We start from the raw sequence: 17,095 nt of genomic DNA, 5'->3' as shown, positions 1-17,095 counted from the left end.
CAGCCACTAAAAGGCAAACCCCAGCACCACTGGTAAGCAGCACACTAAAAGCTAAAGCTGCTATAGAGCAAGGAATTGACCCTCCTAGCATTTTTACTTGTTAAATTAAAATGTATTTGGTTTTATCAGAATACTGTTGATGGTTCTTCTTGCATTGCTGTGGCATTCAGATGTGCAGGTTGAGATCATTAAACAAAAGGATTTTCCACAGTAGTGGCAACCATAAATGTAAATGTTAACTTGCATTGCAGAGTCACACCTGCACACATATATACGGCCCCAGCTCTCTCCCCCGTTCTCTTCCTGCTGCAGAGAACAAGCTTCTCCCATACATTCATCTTGTTTGACAAAGTCTTACTCCATTTACCCAGCTTCTAACCACTCCCATGCAAACCCAAACATGTATCTTCCCCTATTTAAACCTCACCTCATATGCCTACTTTGCTTTCTGATTAGATGTGTAATGCTGGAGGTGGAAGACTGAAATAATCATGAAAATACTTCTGAAAACACAAATTTATGTAAAAAAAAAATCTAGATTTTAATATTGACACTGTGATGAAAGCCTGGAATTATTAGCAGCTTTTCAGTGTGTACGTGCCATGATTTAATCACCTGTCACATTTTGTGCCTACTCTGGCTGTATTTACAGATACCCATGACGAAGGCAGTATCTCTTAGGAAATCTGTATAAAGTGCATAAGTTAATATATGACATTTCTCTCTATCTCTCTGGTTTCTACCACAGAGAGAAAAAGTGTTGATTAGGAAAACACACTAAGTGCAAGGAAATAGGGCATGAGTTATCAGGCACATAGGTGGGAAACCCACCATGCAGTTCATGGAATTCAGAGTCCATGACAAGTCCACAGTCACAAACCATCCCCTGGAAGCAGTGAAAGAGCCAGGAACCAAGCCTTAGACACAGACACTAGGCACAGCACCTCAAAGACCTGCATAGAGGTCATTATTACTGTAAGACAGTTGCAAGATGATAGTCAAGTGTGGTCAAAGGCAAGTATAGGTTCAAGGCAGAAAAAGAACAGCAATCTTGACCTCAGCTGGGAAGGGTTACATAGCAGAGACTAACATAAGGAATTTGGACCTTGCAATCAAAATAAATAGCACAACACATCAATACAGTAGGTACAGTCCCAGTGCTAAACAATTACTGCACTTTCTGGGACAGTTAAGTAACTGCAGGCAAAAGCCAAACACTGTTCATGCATAGGAATTTCTAAAACAAATTTATAGGCTTTGGATCTATACTGAAGCAGTGGACCTTTGGGGGAAGTGGCATTCACAGTATTATTCTTTCCAAGTGATAGTATGGGTAAATAACAACTGTTTGGGAAAGATGGGCTTGCATTGTCTTTGACAGTGAATTAACCATCAGGGACCAATTCCTGTCTTTCAGTAAGTATTTTCAGAGGGATGGAGGGAAATTCCACATTTAAGAGTGGAAAGTCTCTCCAGAGCCATTTTCAAGCCCCAGGCTGCAGCACGTGAAACTCATAGCAGCTACAGTATCTGGGCATGGGAGGAAAGTTTTATTTTCATTTGCAAGTGCAGGAATTCTCCTCCATTTAAAATTTCTTTCTACAAGCAGAAATTTGAATTAATTTAGGCAAGTTATCATTACCTTGCAGGTGCATCTCCACAAAAACTCATTTCCAGCCTTAAAGCTCAGCTCACACTGCAGTCTGCGCAGCCAGGCAGCGCAGCCAGCAGCTCTCCATTTCACTGTAAACAACTGGAAGAATCTGAATTATTCCCTCTAAAACAGGGCTTCAAACATTCAGCTGCACGAGCAGTCCAATGTTTTACATAAAGCTTCAGTATGGAGATATTTCATGATAAATTTATCTTTGTTGTGGCTGTTCTAACTCAGAACTTTATAGTTATGAAGGATGATAATAATGACCCAAAAAGCACCTGAAAGACACAAAAGACTTAAAAAAACTGAAATAAAGTAATTTATAATTTCTTGACTGGAAGGGATTTATTTTTATATTTAAATACCAGACTGACAATATTACATAAGAACTCTAGTCAATTCTGCCATTTCAAAGCTACAATGGGACAAGCTTGAGGGCACCACAAAGTTCTTTCCAATTAGAAAAAGACAACTACACTAATCAAAGCATTCAGTATATTAATTGTGATTTCACAAAATTACACCAGGAAAAGACTGTTAAGTGAAATAAGGGTATTCATTAATATTTAATAACTACTTCCCTTTGTGACTAATTTGGAATAGTTTAGTTCAAAACCCTGATTAAAATGGAAATTATAATAGTAACATATAAAAAAAAAAAGCTCAACATCTAGATTTGTTGGTAAGTTTGAACAACATTATCACCAGTTGAATTGCAAATGAAGGTGAGCATTTAAATTCCCAAAACCAAGAGTCCATTTCTTGCCTTGGTCTTTTTACGATCTTTTATTATTGAAGTAATAATACCCTTTTGATGTCAGAGCCATAAAGTGTTTTAATAGTAAACATTTATTTTCAATCAAATTTAACTACTTTTCTTTAGTACAGTAGAATCTCACATGATCACATCTGAATTGGACAATATCCGATACAATATTTCTCGTAAAGAGTTTTGCTCTCTGCACCTCCAGATCACTGAAAAAGTATGAAAAACAAGCAAACTTTTTTCAAATTTTTTTGCCAAATTTTACAATTTTTCATTTGGTAAATCCTATTTGACTTGCTCAAATTTCAGTAGCTCAGATGCACGTTGGTATAAACTACAGCCTTGAAGGATTGAGATTAAACATACTTTGTTGGGAAATCTCAAAAATACAATTATAAGGATTTTACAATAATGGAAATACATAACAGAGAACTGGATTTAAACCACGTGCAACAGACTCTGTATCAGAGCTCATGCAGTGAGTATCAAAGCTGTCTGATACACTGCACAGTCTCATTTCTGGTACTTTTTCTCCTGCGACTGAATTACAACACAAATACTGCTAAGCATTGTCAAGGTGGTTCAAAGCATCCCATTCTTTCTAAGAAGTCATCATTAGACCTCTACCTGGATTGATACAGAGGTGAACTTCCTAAATGAGACCTCTATATTTTGTGGGAGAAAACATCTTGTTCTGCAAAGAGAAGTCCCAGTTGTCTCACTCTCCCCAAGGGTCCCTGTTAAAGGACCCTTAAGGCCAACCAAATGGCTGTCAGAGTTAGGGAACTGCCTCATTCCTTTAGCCACACTACAGCACAGTAACCTCAGTCTGATCCTCCATATGAAGCACATGTGTCAACACAAGCAAGGCTCCTGCTCAGCAGCAGAAAATGGCTTTTGGCTGCATAAATGATATCTGAGCCATAGAGCCAGCAGATGATTTTTAAACAATAGAGAGCAACAGCTAAATTCAACTGTAATCAAAACTGTTAGTTGGCAAAACTTCTAGAGTAGCTATATTAAGTCACCTAAGCCTCTATTAAAAGTGAGATTAATTACTACAGAGAAAATCTGTTCACAACGTTGTTATTGTAATCTTCCTAAATGTATGGAACTCTAAAATAATGCTGAAGTCAGCATTTGTCAGGCAGATCCAAGAATAGCACTTTGCCCTAAGTAGTCTATGTTATATGTTGTACTGTATTGCTTGACAACAAACTGTTTTCATAGGAGGCAAGAATAATTTTACTTAATCTAAATATGTAGGATTCCACAAAAACAAGGGCAGACAGAAGGCCGAAAACATGAATTATGCATATTGTATCAAACTCCTATCCTACTTTGGAGCTGGAGCAGGTTTTGAATGAAAAGAAATTAGAATGAAACATATATTGAACAATTTTCTCCATAACTGGTTCTTACTCACCTTAAATGCAAAATTTTATTTAGCTTATATCACAGGGAGACATCCCGATTAAAGAAGCACATTTACATGGGCCCCTTTGAAAGGATTTAATGCAAACAAGTCTGAAATAATTGAAGGGAAGACATTTTCTGACTGCTTGTGAAAGAGCTTAGTGAAGAAGAAGAGAGCAGGAAAGAATTACTTTATTATATTGATTTTCTTGAAAACAAAACAAGAAAAAAAAGTTAGGTCGGTCAAATGAACCAATTCTTTTTCGTAAAAGTCAGTAGGAACATGCATAATATGAGTGAATTTACATGTCAAAAAGTGTTTGTAACCATATTGCAAAACAAGATAACGCACATTATTACTCTAATAAGGCAGGTAATACAAGAGAATAGCTTAGTTCATTGCTATACACTACTATTTTAAAACAGTTTAAAATTCAGTGTATACATACTTTTCCTAATTTAATCAAGCCATTAATCTGAATATGGCTGATTGTATGTTATATTACAACTCACTAAGCTATGATGAATCATAGCATGACTGCTTAAAACACACCTAAAACTGAAAAATGATTTTACACAACACCTCAAGGAAAACTCTGTTGAAGTCTTTACCCAAATCGTGCAATCTCCAAGACTCTTCTGCTCTGTGACAAAAAAGTTTCAGCCATCACCTAAAACCTGACCACAAATTTCTACTACACATTGTCAATATTTCATTGATGTTCAACTACAAAGTAGAAACTAACACCTTGCAGCATACAGCACTTGACAAAACCTAAAACTCTACTGGCTTCTTTAAATTTATATAGTTCCACATCACATACCTGAAACTGAAAGGAACCCCTTCTTTATCAATACCCTCAAGGGGATAGCATCAGTCCCAGACACTTGAAATCACAAGTGTTTGGGAGCATTAACCTCAGCTCAGTATTAGCAATTACTATCATTACCATCAATCACATGAAAATTAGTTTCAGGACTGATTCTCAATTTCCAGCAGGACCCAAGCTGAGGGCATAGCTACCTCTGTTGCATCCTGACTGTACAATCTGATATCCAGCTATAATACTCAAGGGACCCAGGTGTCCAGCTCAAGCCCCTTCTCTTCGAAGCCTCAGCTACCCCTCAACACCTCCACTTGACTTATGAAAGATGCATGTGATTCCCTAAATTTCTTCTATGGCTTCCCTACCTCTTTCTTTCAGGCAGCAAAACACTTTGGATGCAAAAACTGTGCATGCATAAACATCTAAGGGCCTTCAAGCAACATCTCATAAAAGCACCAGAAGGTAGTAGATAATCTACTGGAAATGAGGACTTGCAGATCAATTTTGAGTTTTTGCAACTGATATCAAAACTTCCCCTGACTTTGCCAGTGGTAGAATCAATGGGAAAGGACCACAAGGATGGTAAACCGAGACCCCTTCTGTTTAAAATCTGTGCATTATTCAGGTTCACACCGAGGGCCTGATCCTGTTTCTTCCCACTCCCTCCACTCACCAATACAGAGTATAAGAGTCAAAACCATTTCTTCATAATAAGCCTCTTAAGAATATTCAGGAGAGCAAATATATGAAAATTAAACAGTAACCATAGCAGAGCCAGAATTAAAGTAACATGACATCCTATACTAAATTCATATTGGACAATAAATATAAGCTAGTTATTAATAAAAGTCATAAAAGGCACGTAGTTTTGTCACTTTTTCAAAGACCACAATGCACTTTCCTGCTGTTAAGTAACCAAGTACTGCCAGGTTAGTCAAACCCTTTCAAAAACCTAACATTAAGTTTTCTAAAAGCAACAATTAAATCCTCTCTGCGTGCTCTCCCACAAAAAAAAAAGGTATTCCAAAGCAGTACTAAATACGTTCTCATTTCAGATGAGCAACCATGTACTTACTTGGTTTATGATCACATTTATGAAAGGAAAAAAGAGGAAAGCCCCACTTTTCCAGCTTTGCAGGACTACAGTTTTAACTTCACTTTTGTTTTTTGAAGAGAATCTGAACCAGCATTTATAGTCACTGAATAACAAATGTCAGAAGAGTTTCCTTGAGACAGTATATGTTTTAATTGTGCATTCATGACTGGCAGATACATTTTACTTATCATTGTATGAGTTACTACAGGAAATCTAAACAAATACAAGGTAGAAGAATTCAGGCTATGTTACTCACCACATTCATTTATCCTGGTACCAGACATGAGTTTTATGTCACCCCACAGAGGCACTTCTCATTTCCCTTCTTCATAACTCTGTCTACTGCACATTAAAAAAATATATATATAATTAAATATTCAAAGTAATAGCAGCATGCAATAGCAGGAAAAAAGGACACAGAGGCCTTTCAATCTCCGATTAAAAGGAACTGCCTTCTTTGAAATCAAAGACAAGAATTAAACCTAATATACTCTAGGAATTCTCTCCATTGTAGTAGCTGGCATCCAGTCATTGACATAGATAACTCAGTGTAAACTTGAAGCAAAGACAGAGGAAGCAGCCACAACTATCATCAGATTTCACCTCCTGCTCAAAACCACATTGAGCTTCATCAACACAAACTGCAGCTTTCCTTGCCTGCAGTGTATGGTACAGCTGCATCAGCATGCAGCCACTGAGGTGGCAGAAAACTCAACGCAGACATAGCTACAAAGGGAGAGTTTCAGTCTTGGGTAAATTAGAATGGGATCTAAAGAAGCCAATGAACTTAAAGCAGCAAGAAAACAGGTGGGACTTCTTTCATAAGAACTAATAACATTAGTTATTAGTTATTTCACAACTAGTCATTTAGAGCAGCTGTATTTGTTTCCTCAGCTATAGTCTTATTTCACACCATTGCATTGAGATTTCTTAATTGAGCTTTGTCAGTTAAATTTTACCCTAATTTCTTTGGCATACAAGCAGTTTCTTTGAGAGCTGGTCTCATCCTTACAGTGAGAGTAATGCAGTCACAATAGGGTTACACAGAGCAATACAGCAACACTCATTGTATCCTTCAACTTTTTTACTCCCTGGGCAGAGAATATTTGGAGTATGCTCATCCGCCAGCAATGCTGTACTTGGTACCTTCCCAACCGGTGTTAAAAACCACACTACAAAGTCACAACTACAAGGTGCCCAAGAGAAGAAAGCAAGTGAAACATCTCCTGAGGGAAAAAAGCACAGATTCCCACTCTTCTTCCAGCAGATCCAGAAAAGACATAGCCTCTCAAGCCCTACAGGGATTAAAGAACAGGCCCCACACTAACCGAAAAGAAAGTCATTGGCAAAGAACCCTTCATGGCCACCACCATAACAAACCTGTGAACAAAGGATCAGATCAGAAGACTTTAAATAAACAAATACCTGGACACCAACACAGCAGCACCAAACCTAAAGAAACCAACCCTCCTGCCCCTTCCGAAGCCATTATATGGCTCGTGATGATGGTAATGTGATGCACCTGCTCCAAGTGCCATGCCACACACCCAGCTGCTCTCCTGCCTCCCCTTAGGGTTGTTGAGCATCCCTGTCTGCAGCTGGGACCATTGGAGCTTTTCTCAAGCTGCTGGGGGCTTTGGTTAGTACCAAGCACATCAGGAGCTGTGTCAGCCACCCTCTGTTCTAGCATACCACTGTTTGGTGGAGACGAGCAGCTTAGTATAACAAAGCTTGCATGAAGGTATATAGGTGCATGTTTGTTTCTAAAGGAATGGTAAGGGGGGCTAAATCACAGATTTAATCTTATTACACTATAGCATACTTACAGTAATGTGAGATCAGCGTTGGCCCAAAGCTTAAAGGAGCATTTCTGTAAGAAATAGTCCCAAAATATAGTCCGTATTGTTGCATTCTTTCTAAGTCTTTTTACTCAAGTATTACTGCTTTAGAAACGCAATTATTGCTGATAATCATTTGAATCAAGGACTAAAACAGTTCACCACAGACCTTGTGAATACAATTTAAAAAAAAACCTCCTGAATGCTAATAGGAATAGAAATGCTGTAATAAATGCAAACCCCCTTTGCCTGTAAGTATACAAATGGCCTTCTTACACATTTATATGAAAATATATCTCCATATGCTCCATCCCTATCAGTGTTCAAGGCCAGGTTGGACAGAGCCTTGGGAGACATGGTCTCACGTGAGGCATTCCTGCCCATGGCAGAGGGGTTGGAACTGGATGACCTTAAGGTCCTTTCCAACCCAAACCATTCTATGATCCTATATATAATGTAAAAGTAGTGGCAAAGCAGAGCAGTGTATGTCTGGATCTTTGTATTTGCTTATCATTAAGGGTAAAAGATGTGATCAACATTACTGTGTGATAATGAGCTGCAGCTAGGCAGGACCTGTGCGCAAGAAGATCTTACTCCCAGGAGCTGTTGAGAGTCTTTGGTTACAGTGAAGACCACAGGAGCAGACGAACACTTCTAACTCTAAAGCTGACTGCAGGCGGAAGTTTCATGCGGACATCTTGCAGTAGTATAACGCTCCTAGCCTTGCCTACAATCCTACGGCATAAAGACCAGTCTTGTTAAAAAGCTGGCTAAAGTGACTGACATAGTACTACTCCCCCTATGAAATACAAAATACAGACCTACTTAACAACATGATCCAAATGTACTTACATCTTGAAACTGGCATGGACTGGTATATAGGCAGGCATATTTTCTTATAGCATGGAATTAAAGGAAAATTTTCTGTATGTCTCTCTATTGTTTCTCTCCTTTTATGTCTGAAAATGGAGATACCTTGTTTATAGAAAGAAAAAACAAACAGGACTAGCAGTTTGAACAGAAATCAGGTATGAAACAGTGTCACAAACTGATAATGGTTTAATCTGCATTTTTGATCAAGACAGTTGCACTGAAAATGTGAAATTCAATAGGACTGCAACATTCTTCTCTGCAATAGAGATGAGAAGTCTTCATATCATTTTTCTTTTTTTAATTCATTGTGGTTTTTAATTTGTATGCTCCCTCCCATGTATATAAGTGTGTGAAAGAGTGGAAGCAGCAGGGAGGGGTTTGTTTTAACGACAGAAGATGACTGCTTTCAGATGCTGCACTGCTCACACACATTCCTGCAGTGCAAGAGAGTGCTGCACTCCAATGCCCCCTCCGAGAGGTGGCTTGAGCGACTCCTCTCTGTCCAGCTGCTTCTGCAAGACCTTGAAAGATCTTGCACTGCAGATATATGTCTGTCAGTTCCCAGCCATTTTTGGCATTGACTATGCTGCAGCCGTTTACTATAATGACACAGAACCTTTCATGAAACGAAATAGTTTTCTTATTGGAAAAATGTACTTTAGTACCTATGTGAGAAATAAGAAAATGAAATGGGTAAAAAAATGCATTAGAGTGAACCAAAACAAACAAAAATGAAAACCCTTTAACAGCTTCAAGTATTTTTCATAAATATGTCAGCTGTCTCATCTTCAAGTAACAATTACATAAAATCAAGGAAATTGATATAAATACACAGTAAATTGTGTGCTGGTTCTATACACATCTGCTTTATAAACAACATATTGCATTGCAGCATAACCTTAATTCTGGCCTTAAATAAATACTATTACAAGGGAACTCACATTCTAACCATAACAACAATAACTACTTCTGGAAAAGACAACCATATAAAATTATTTATATACACATTAATGACATCTGCTGACAAGTGTAAAGTGTAAGTCTGTGCATATATGTTTTGTTAAAATAAGTGGGATAGTACTTCAACAGACTATCTGGTAGAACTACAAAAGTCACAGCAATTAAACGTACTTTAAATTCTACAGCACATTAATATATTAGACTATTAAAAATAATAGCCTGTAAGAGTATCCATTAACATGTTGACTTAAAGGATCCCTAGCAAAAAGTCCAGGATCAAAACTGTAGCACTGTCATGAAATATGGATTTCTTTGTACTTGGATGACTGTGTTTATTAGGGGGCTGGCAGCTCAACTGCTATGCCCAGAATTTCTCTGTTTTGTTTTAAAAAGCTTCTTCTCTGGTGATTAGTTCTTGCTATTTGCCAAAAAAATCAGATTTTTTGGTTTCGTTTTGTTTTTCCCTAGGAACTTCTATTTAATAAAGCTAACTGTTCTAAATTACAGAGGGAAATGTTGCACTTGCTCAGCTGGGCTCTCTACAGCCAGAGTTACAGCACGATTTGATGGCACTGCAGCACGTTCCCATTTTCCAGTCTCCTTTCAGCAGCACTTATGGACCTGCTGTAGGCATCTTTCCAGATGGCAGCACCCAAAGAAGAGTTTGCATATATTTACCTCTATTTGGCACCCTTTTGCCCTGCCCTTGCTACAATTCTCCATACAGAAAGAAAAAAATTCAGAAAGAAATTCAGAAAATTGAACCCAAATGAGATTACCTTGATAATATAGCACTCCTTTGGAGGCCACCTTTGAGAACAAGGTACAATACTGCAAATCTCCAAGCTGAGCAGGTGTGATAATGAATTCAAGAGCTGAGAATGTGTCACTGTGAATTCAGTTGTTCTCAAAGCTTAATATGTGCATGTTGCAATTTGATGATGCTTTATGCAATCGCAGGGTTGTTACTGTCAGAAACAATCTGTTTACTTTGCATATTTTCACTTTTTTGTGAGCTGCCTAGATTCTATCTTCTGCAATTGGAATGGAGATTTACCAATTTATTTTATTTTTCAAGATGAGTAGCCTTGCAAAGGATCTGAAAAGGTCCCAGCATGCAGAATTTGGGAAAATTCTGGGGCATAATGATATTCATGAAGATTCAGATTCCACATTCATCTGACCTTGATAGCTAAAACAAGGCCAGAAGATCTCAAACACCAAGCTCCACTGGTCAGAAAACCCCAAAAATGGAGCAGGGGAAAACCACACACTCTTGGTTTGACAGTCCAATACCCTGACACTGGATGGAGAGGCTCCTGGTGATGAAAAAACAATATACACAGCCTGGGAGCAGCAATAAAGACATTAATGGGTCCAGAATAAAAGGGGCAGCAAAATATTTCTGCTGGTCCCCTGTCCATGCAGCCAGCAGCAAGAGCAGGCATCTGAAGAAAAGGCAACAGAGCCCAAGCTGCTGTCCACACACCCACTCATCCACAGGGCAGTGCGTTCATTGTAGGAGGAACAGGCAAGGAGCAGAGGACTTCTGCCTCTCTTCACTGCTTCGACTAGCTATTATGAGCTCCTCGGATCAGCAGAGGATAATTTGGGTCTTTACCTGTGAGACCTGCTCTCACCTGCACTTAGCTGCTGAGATAGAGGATGATCATAGCTGTGATGCTGATAGCTGCATCTCACCATTTCTGCAATCACCCCAGCTATCAGCCTGGTTCAAGTCCTCCATGCTGGCATCACTGGTCCCCTGACCTGAGAGACTACACACCTGGCTTTAAAGCAGCTGAAAATCCCAGCTGAGCAGCAAGGCTGCTAAAAAACATACGTCCACCTCTGTTAAATTGCTTGTACCTGTCCTGCACATCTGCAAGCCTTTATTGGTTTTACCTTCTTAACACAGAAATTCATGTCTAATTTACTGTACTCTTAGAAAACCTCTTCCCATGGAGTCCCTCTATATAAAGGAACAGATAAAAAAATTATGATAATAAAAGCTGTGGTTCATAAGTTGTTTATTTTTCTACTAGCATTTCTGTCATTAAAGAAATTGGATTTAACTTTATGTAAAGCCTTGAAACCAAAAGAACACCAGTAGTGATGCTACGTACTACTTTAAAAGTTAAGCTCCTTGTTGTGTCCTTTTAAGTGTCCTTTTACATTGCTAATTGAACCTTGATATTGTATTTCACATACATTAAATATCTAACATCTCTCTCTCTCTCTCTCTCGACCATTCATTGCCATTCTGCAAGTCGCATTCAGGTCACTAGGAATGACACAAGCGCACCCTCTGGAAGGTGGCCAATGCACAGTATCTGAGTTCTTTCAATTAAAAGTAATTTTCTTGAAATTGTTAAAATTTTAGTAGGGAGCTTTTTGAAGTAGCATCCTCCCATGAGATACCTGCATTATTGGGCTCCCGACAGAATTTGGTTTATATCACAAGCAGTATCTGCAGAAAATGCAGGACTTAATTACTTGTATCTAGATTGTGAATAGGTATTACCTTCTTACCTAAGGGGTGGCACCCACCAGCTGGCATTCAACAAAACCACATTGGTTCTTCAGTTCACTGGCCAGATTTAACTGTACTAAGGAGATTCCAACACAAACATTGTACTCTAAATTTAAATCTGAACAGAGTTGCAGAAAATGATTAAAGATAGTGCTTTATAACACAGTTTGGAGCCTTAACTCCAGCTATTGCTGCTAATGTGACTGCAATTGCAATTCTTAACAATTTCCAGGCACTGCATATAATCCTTCACTGATATTTAAACAAGCTGAATTTAATTGATGTCATATAATATAACACATATAATACCTGAGTATCTCGACTGCCACATGCACACCTTGCACTGTATTTGCCAAAAATGAAAACATCTTTTTATGTATTTCCCCCCCAATAGGAAAGCACCAGTACAGCTGGCAAGATCCCCAAAGCATTTTCGAAAATTTTCCGATTCACAGTTTTCCTAAGTCTGAACTTTACATTTGAAAACCACCTAGAGAAATGAGCAAAAACCTAGGTGCACATTTAAAATTTGACTATTTATTTTATGATAACAAGAAAGCCTTTTCCAGGCTTTTCCAGTGACTTGTTAAATAGGCAAGATCAACAATGAGTGTTACAGAAAACAATTTCAAAACTTCAAAACATGTAAATCCTATATAAAATCAATAAATTAATGCAGGGCTTTTTCCTGAACTAAAACTTTTGTGTTTAATCTGCTTTTAACAACATTTGATCTGTGCTGTTTTCTGGAGGAAAAAAAGTATCCGAATATTTGTCTTGGCAAGGTTAAAATCACACCTTTTTTTAATCCATGAATTATGTATTCCTGACAGCAAAGTTAGAGAAACATCTACAAAAAAATCCCTGCTTTTAATAGCATTCGAGACTACTTGCCACTTTGCAGGAGGTTCTCAGCAGTGTTCAGGATTGGGCCCATAGGTCTTGGATCAGTGAAAAAACTAAAAGCAACAAGTTCGTGAGATGCTAAGTTCTGCTCGCTTGCTTGCTTGCTTTCCCCTAAGGCTGTCTGGGGTTTTAATCTAAATTTCTGAAGTTTATGATTTCTCCTGTGCTGGGTTTTTTTCCAAGATATTTTTTAGATGTTGGGGGAAAGTATAACAAGATTGAGAAATTTCATAAGATCCATGTTAGCATTTTCTACTTTAAGGTGTCAAGCTAAGTGCATTCCTCTTTTCAAAAGATAGTCTAATGAAAGTAAAATTAGTCCAGAAAGTCAATTTGGGACTTACATTCCTATCTTTTTCACTCAAAATACATGTAAGATCAAGCTATGAAAAAAATAAAATAAAACCAGGCTTGGTCCCTAGAAGGCTTAAGAATTGTTCACCCGTTTGCTTAATTTCATTTTTTTTAATGTGGTTAGCATCTAAATAAACCTTATCAAACATTTCTTGCTCTGCTCACAATTGTCTGACCTCCTAGTTGAAGATCTGAGCCCTAACTTAGTTCATGGATGAGTAATCACAGCAGGTTCACAGCAGAACCTATCCTAGAACTACAAATATATCATCTGCAGCATTGTAAATCAAAGCCTCAAAGAGCATCGTTTAGCCTGAAGCTAAAATTGCTTGTTTATCAGATGGTGCCTAGCTTAGCATGGAGCGGTTCCTTGTAAATCTCAGGGACCTTTTACAGCATATACTTAAGCAAGCATATTGGCTCCTGGGAGACTTTCTGAGAGCTTTAATGACTGCAGACTGCTAAAAGATCCAGGCCTTGGTTTAGTTAAGTGGTTAGTTGTATAGCTTGGCTCCATTTTGTAAACTCCCAAAGATAAGGTGTCTGCTTTATCTGAGGAAAGAGCAGGCATTAGTTTCTTCGGAAATCTTTATATCCTAAGTGTTAATGTTCTTGTGGCTTTTGGTATTTTGACCTTTGTCTGCTCACTTTTGATTTATGGTGGGAGCAGAATCTTTTTCCCCTAAGCCCTTCCTATGTTTTATAGCTGCTTTGAAAAGCACAGTGAAATACTCACAGCACAGCTTTTAAAAGTAGCTGTAAGGCTGCACTATTCATAAATACATTGTACAGCTCAGGACACTCTAATAACAAGGAGGTAAGAAGACCACCCATTTTATTTCGTATTATTATTCGCTACTTTATTTCCTAATAAAATAGGTGGTCACAACGACTCCACAGACCACCACTCAGAGCAGCCCAGGTCAAAGCCCAGGTTTTTTGCTCCACTTGGCACCTAGCCCCGGTGTGACAGAAAGGCTCTAAGGGTCCGGCTGGAAGGTGGTGGTAGCATTGGGAAATCAGCTCTCCTTGGTTTATGACTTGGAGAAGCACTCGCTGTGGTCTTGAATTGGCTGGATTTACCACTAAGACACAATGGCCAGGCAGCTACTTGCTGATAGATACTTGCACACACTTGATGTAATTTGCTAATTGTAGAGCCTGTTATCTGGTTCTCTCACTTTTTGATTTGAATTAATTAGAGTTCACCTCAATACAGCCACCTGCTGTGCTGTCACACTCAGCATACATTGGTACAACAAAAACAAGGATTTTCTTTAATAGGCTTACTCAAGCAAAATGTGCTCCCACTTAGATGTGTGAAATGGCATCACTACAATGTCATGGACTAAAAAAGGGGAATATCATTTATTTCAGCTGGCATGGTAATGATGCAAATGAGAGGAAAAAACGGTCCATTGCATTTATAGGCAGAAGACCCAATACATTTAAAATGTAATTTGACTTTACCAATTATTCAATATCTTTGAGTCTTTCTCACCTTCAGTATTTTTTCCCTTGCTCCAAGTTAAGAGCAAGAGCTGATTTTTGTTGCCGTTAGAAGCAGTGTTAACATTTTTTAAACCAAGAATTTTCACTGGTCTTTTGAGTGCAAACCTCCTCCCACACCAATACAAGGATTTGCCCGTATTCCTGCGGGTAAGCACACGCCGCTTATCATAGAACTGAAAATAGACTCCCTTGATGCATGTTTTTCAAAGAGAGCAAATCATTATAACACACAGCGAAGGAAAAGCTAAATAACTTTAAAGGTGCACAGGAGCAGCTGTCTTTTCAAAGCTGCTACTTTCAAACTACACCTTTTCATTAGGTATTTGAGGTAGGCAATAACAGACTTATTTGTGTACATAATTGTGTTTGTTCACTTTCTTCTGTTTTAATACGAGTATGTTACAAATTGTATTTTCTTACACACAGCCCAAGTCAGTAGACTTTTGCGCAAAAGATGTCAGGACATATGAAGCACATCTGGAGATATTTTTTCAACATAGGATCAGTAATGGGTGGCATATTTACTCTATTACTATTAGGCTGGCTTTGAACTACCTGTTGCCTGCTAAATTGGGTTGCCAGGAGCTCAGGGCAAAATAATTAACCCTGGCTGCTATGTCCTGTGGGTACATCACTCTTTCCGCTAAAACTCAGCTTCTGTCCCCTGTTCAGGACCGTTCACTGTCCTGCATGTGACCTGCATGTTCAGTCAGGGACATCATGTCTGGACGCAGAGGAACTTCTTTAAATCTGACATGTACTCTATAGAAGATATAACATCAATACTGTTGATAGGAGAAATTGTGAGAGCTTCTGATCTTTACCGAAAGGCAAAAGTAAAATAAAACAGGAATCGTAGACACAAAATTACATTCAGATAGCTGGATATATAGAGGTATGATATGGCTCATATCAATTTCTCTTTTTGCGAATAATCCATACTGACCCAGTAGAGGGATTTTAACACTATCCATGGTTTCACAGGAGACTTTCTGTGGCCTTATAAAAAATGCGTAATTTCCAGTAGATAAATTTTATCTTATAAATACAGGCTTCTGCTAATAACAATATTTGGCATGGTTTGGCACTTTATAAATTCAGAGCACTGTATCACTTGAATCTTTAACTGCATTCTCCTTCTATAATGGAAGTGTCAATATTCTCATTTGGTAAATTGAGATATTGAAATAGAGCAGCAAATTTGGTTACCCAGAATCACTATAGCTGTAATGCAATTAAACATGTGACTGCTGCTTGCACCAGCAAGGGCTGCTCCCACCAACAGGGCACTGTGCCACAGAAGCTGCAAATTCCATCCAGGACCTTGGGTAAATGTTGCTGCCTTAGCTAAGTACCTCAGGTGTAATTTCTTGAGTTAGAATTATCCCTTTGGATGTGTGTGGCAAGGCCAAAATTAAGATTTCTTTCTTCCAAAAGCAGTGTTGCTTCTCTGATTTTGCTGTACTTGTCCATTTGGGTTTTCCCAGCTAAAACACACACACAAGAGATAATGCCTGTCAATACAGACACACACACACATAAAAAAGCAAAAGCTGTTCGTGTACACAAGAGTGCACTAAGAATGGAGAATAGAAATATTATGTGCTTTAAACTTTGAAATCAAAGAACTGGGAGAAAGCTTCACTTAGTAAACATTGCCCAGTTGTTGATGCAAGTTGTTTTAAAGAGAGCTGAAGGCAAAAAGTCCATAGAAAGAGAAAAAGAAGGCATTTGAGCCTTCTAGTCACTTATCCTACAGCTGGATTCAGGGTTTGGTCACCAGTCTCTCTTTTTCCTTTCAATATTTTTTCCCCAAAGTCAGACTCCCAGGCTTGGTGCTGCCTGACTCTGTCACTTTGATTCTGTTTAGATTTCAGGTCCAGAGCCTGGGTTTAAATCTTTATTCTATACAAGGCAAAATATAAAATGACCAAACTCATAAAAAGTGAGTTGATCGACCAATATATTTATCAGAGAAGGGATCATAACATCCAGCAAAGGTTTAATCTCCTAATGCCTGTGAGCAGAAGAGTATAACCCTGGACCCACTGAAGCTGAGTGCAAAAACTCCGCTGCATCAGTTTGCCTCAAGAACTGTTCATTTCTGCGTGACTCTATTCTTAAGAGCATCCATCACTTCCAAACACGTTGAAAATTAATATTCTTGTTACTATATAGAATCTATTGTGTTTGTGTTAGTAAGAACTAGGCAAGAGTTCTAAACTTAAAGGCAAACAATTTTGAAGCAGACAAATGGTGCTAATTTTTAACAGTGAGGATAATGAATCAAACTCCTACAAGGAGTAATGGTTTCTCCAGCTCTGGAAACCTCCTAGTTGAAGTTGAAAGCAGCTCTG

General features: G+C 38.4%; 1 long non-coding RNA gene across 1 annotated transcript in view; it reads right to left on the bottom strand.

The window, feature by feature from the left end:
* LOC136011103 (uncharacterized) overlaps positions 1-7,236 on the bottom strand; it is a 47,652-nt gene extending 40,416 nt beyond the window's left edge. Inside the window, exons 1-2 of the long non-coding RNA XR_010611205.1 lie at positions 7,188-7,236; positions 6,019-6,104 (exon numbers count right to left, since the gene is read on the bottom strand). This is a non-coding gene — a long non-coding RNA (uncharacterized LOC136011103). The remainder of the gene's footprint in view (positions 1-6,018; positions 6,105-7,187) is intronic.
* Between the last annotated feature and the right edge of the window lie 9,859 nt (positions 7,237-17,095).

Source organism: Lathamus discolor, chromosome 3 (genome assembly GCF_037157495.1).
Source record: "Lathamus discolor isolate bLatDis1 chromosome 3, bLatDis1.hap1, whole genome shotgun sequence".
NCBI classification, from domain to species: domain Eukaryota; kingdom Metazoa; phylum Chordata; class Aves; order Psittaciformes; family Psittacidae; genus Lathamus; species Lathamus discolor.
Note: the sequence above shows the minus strand (reverse complement) of the source record. Positions and strands in the feature narration are given on the sequence as shown.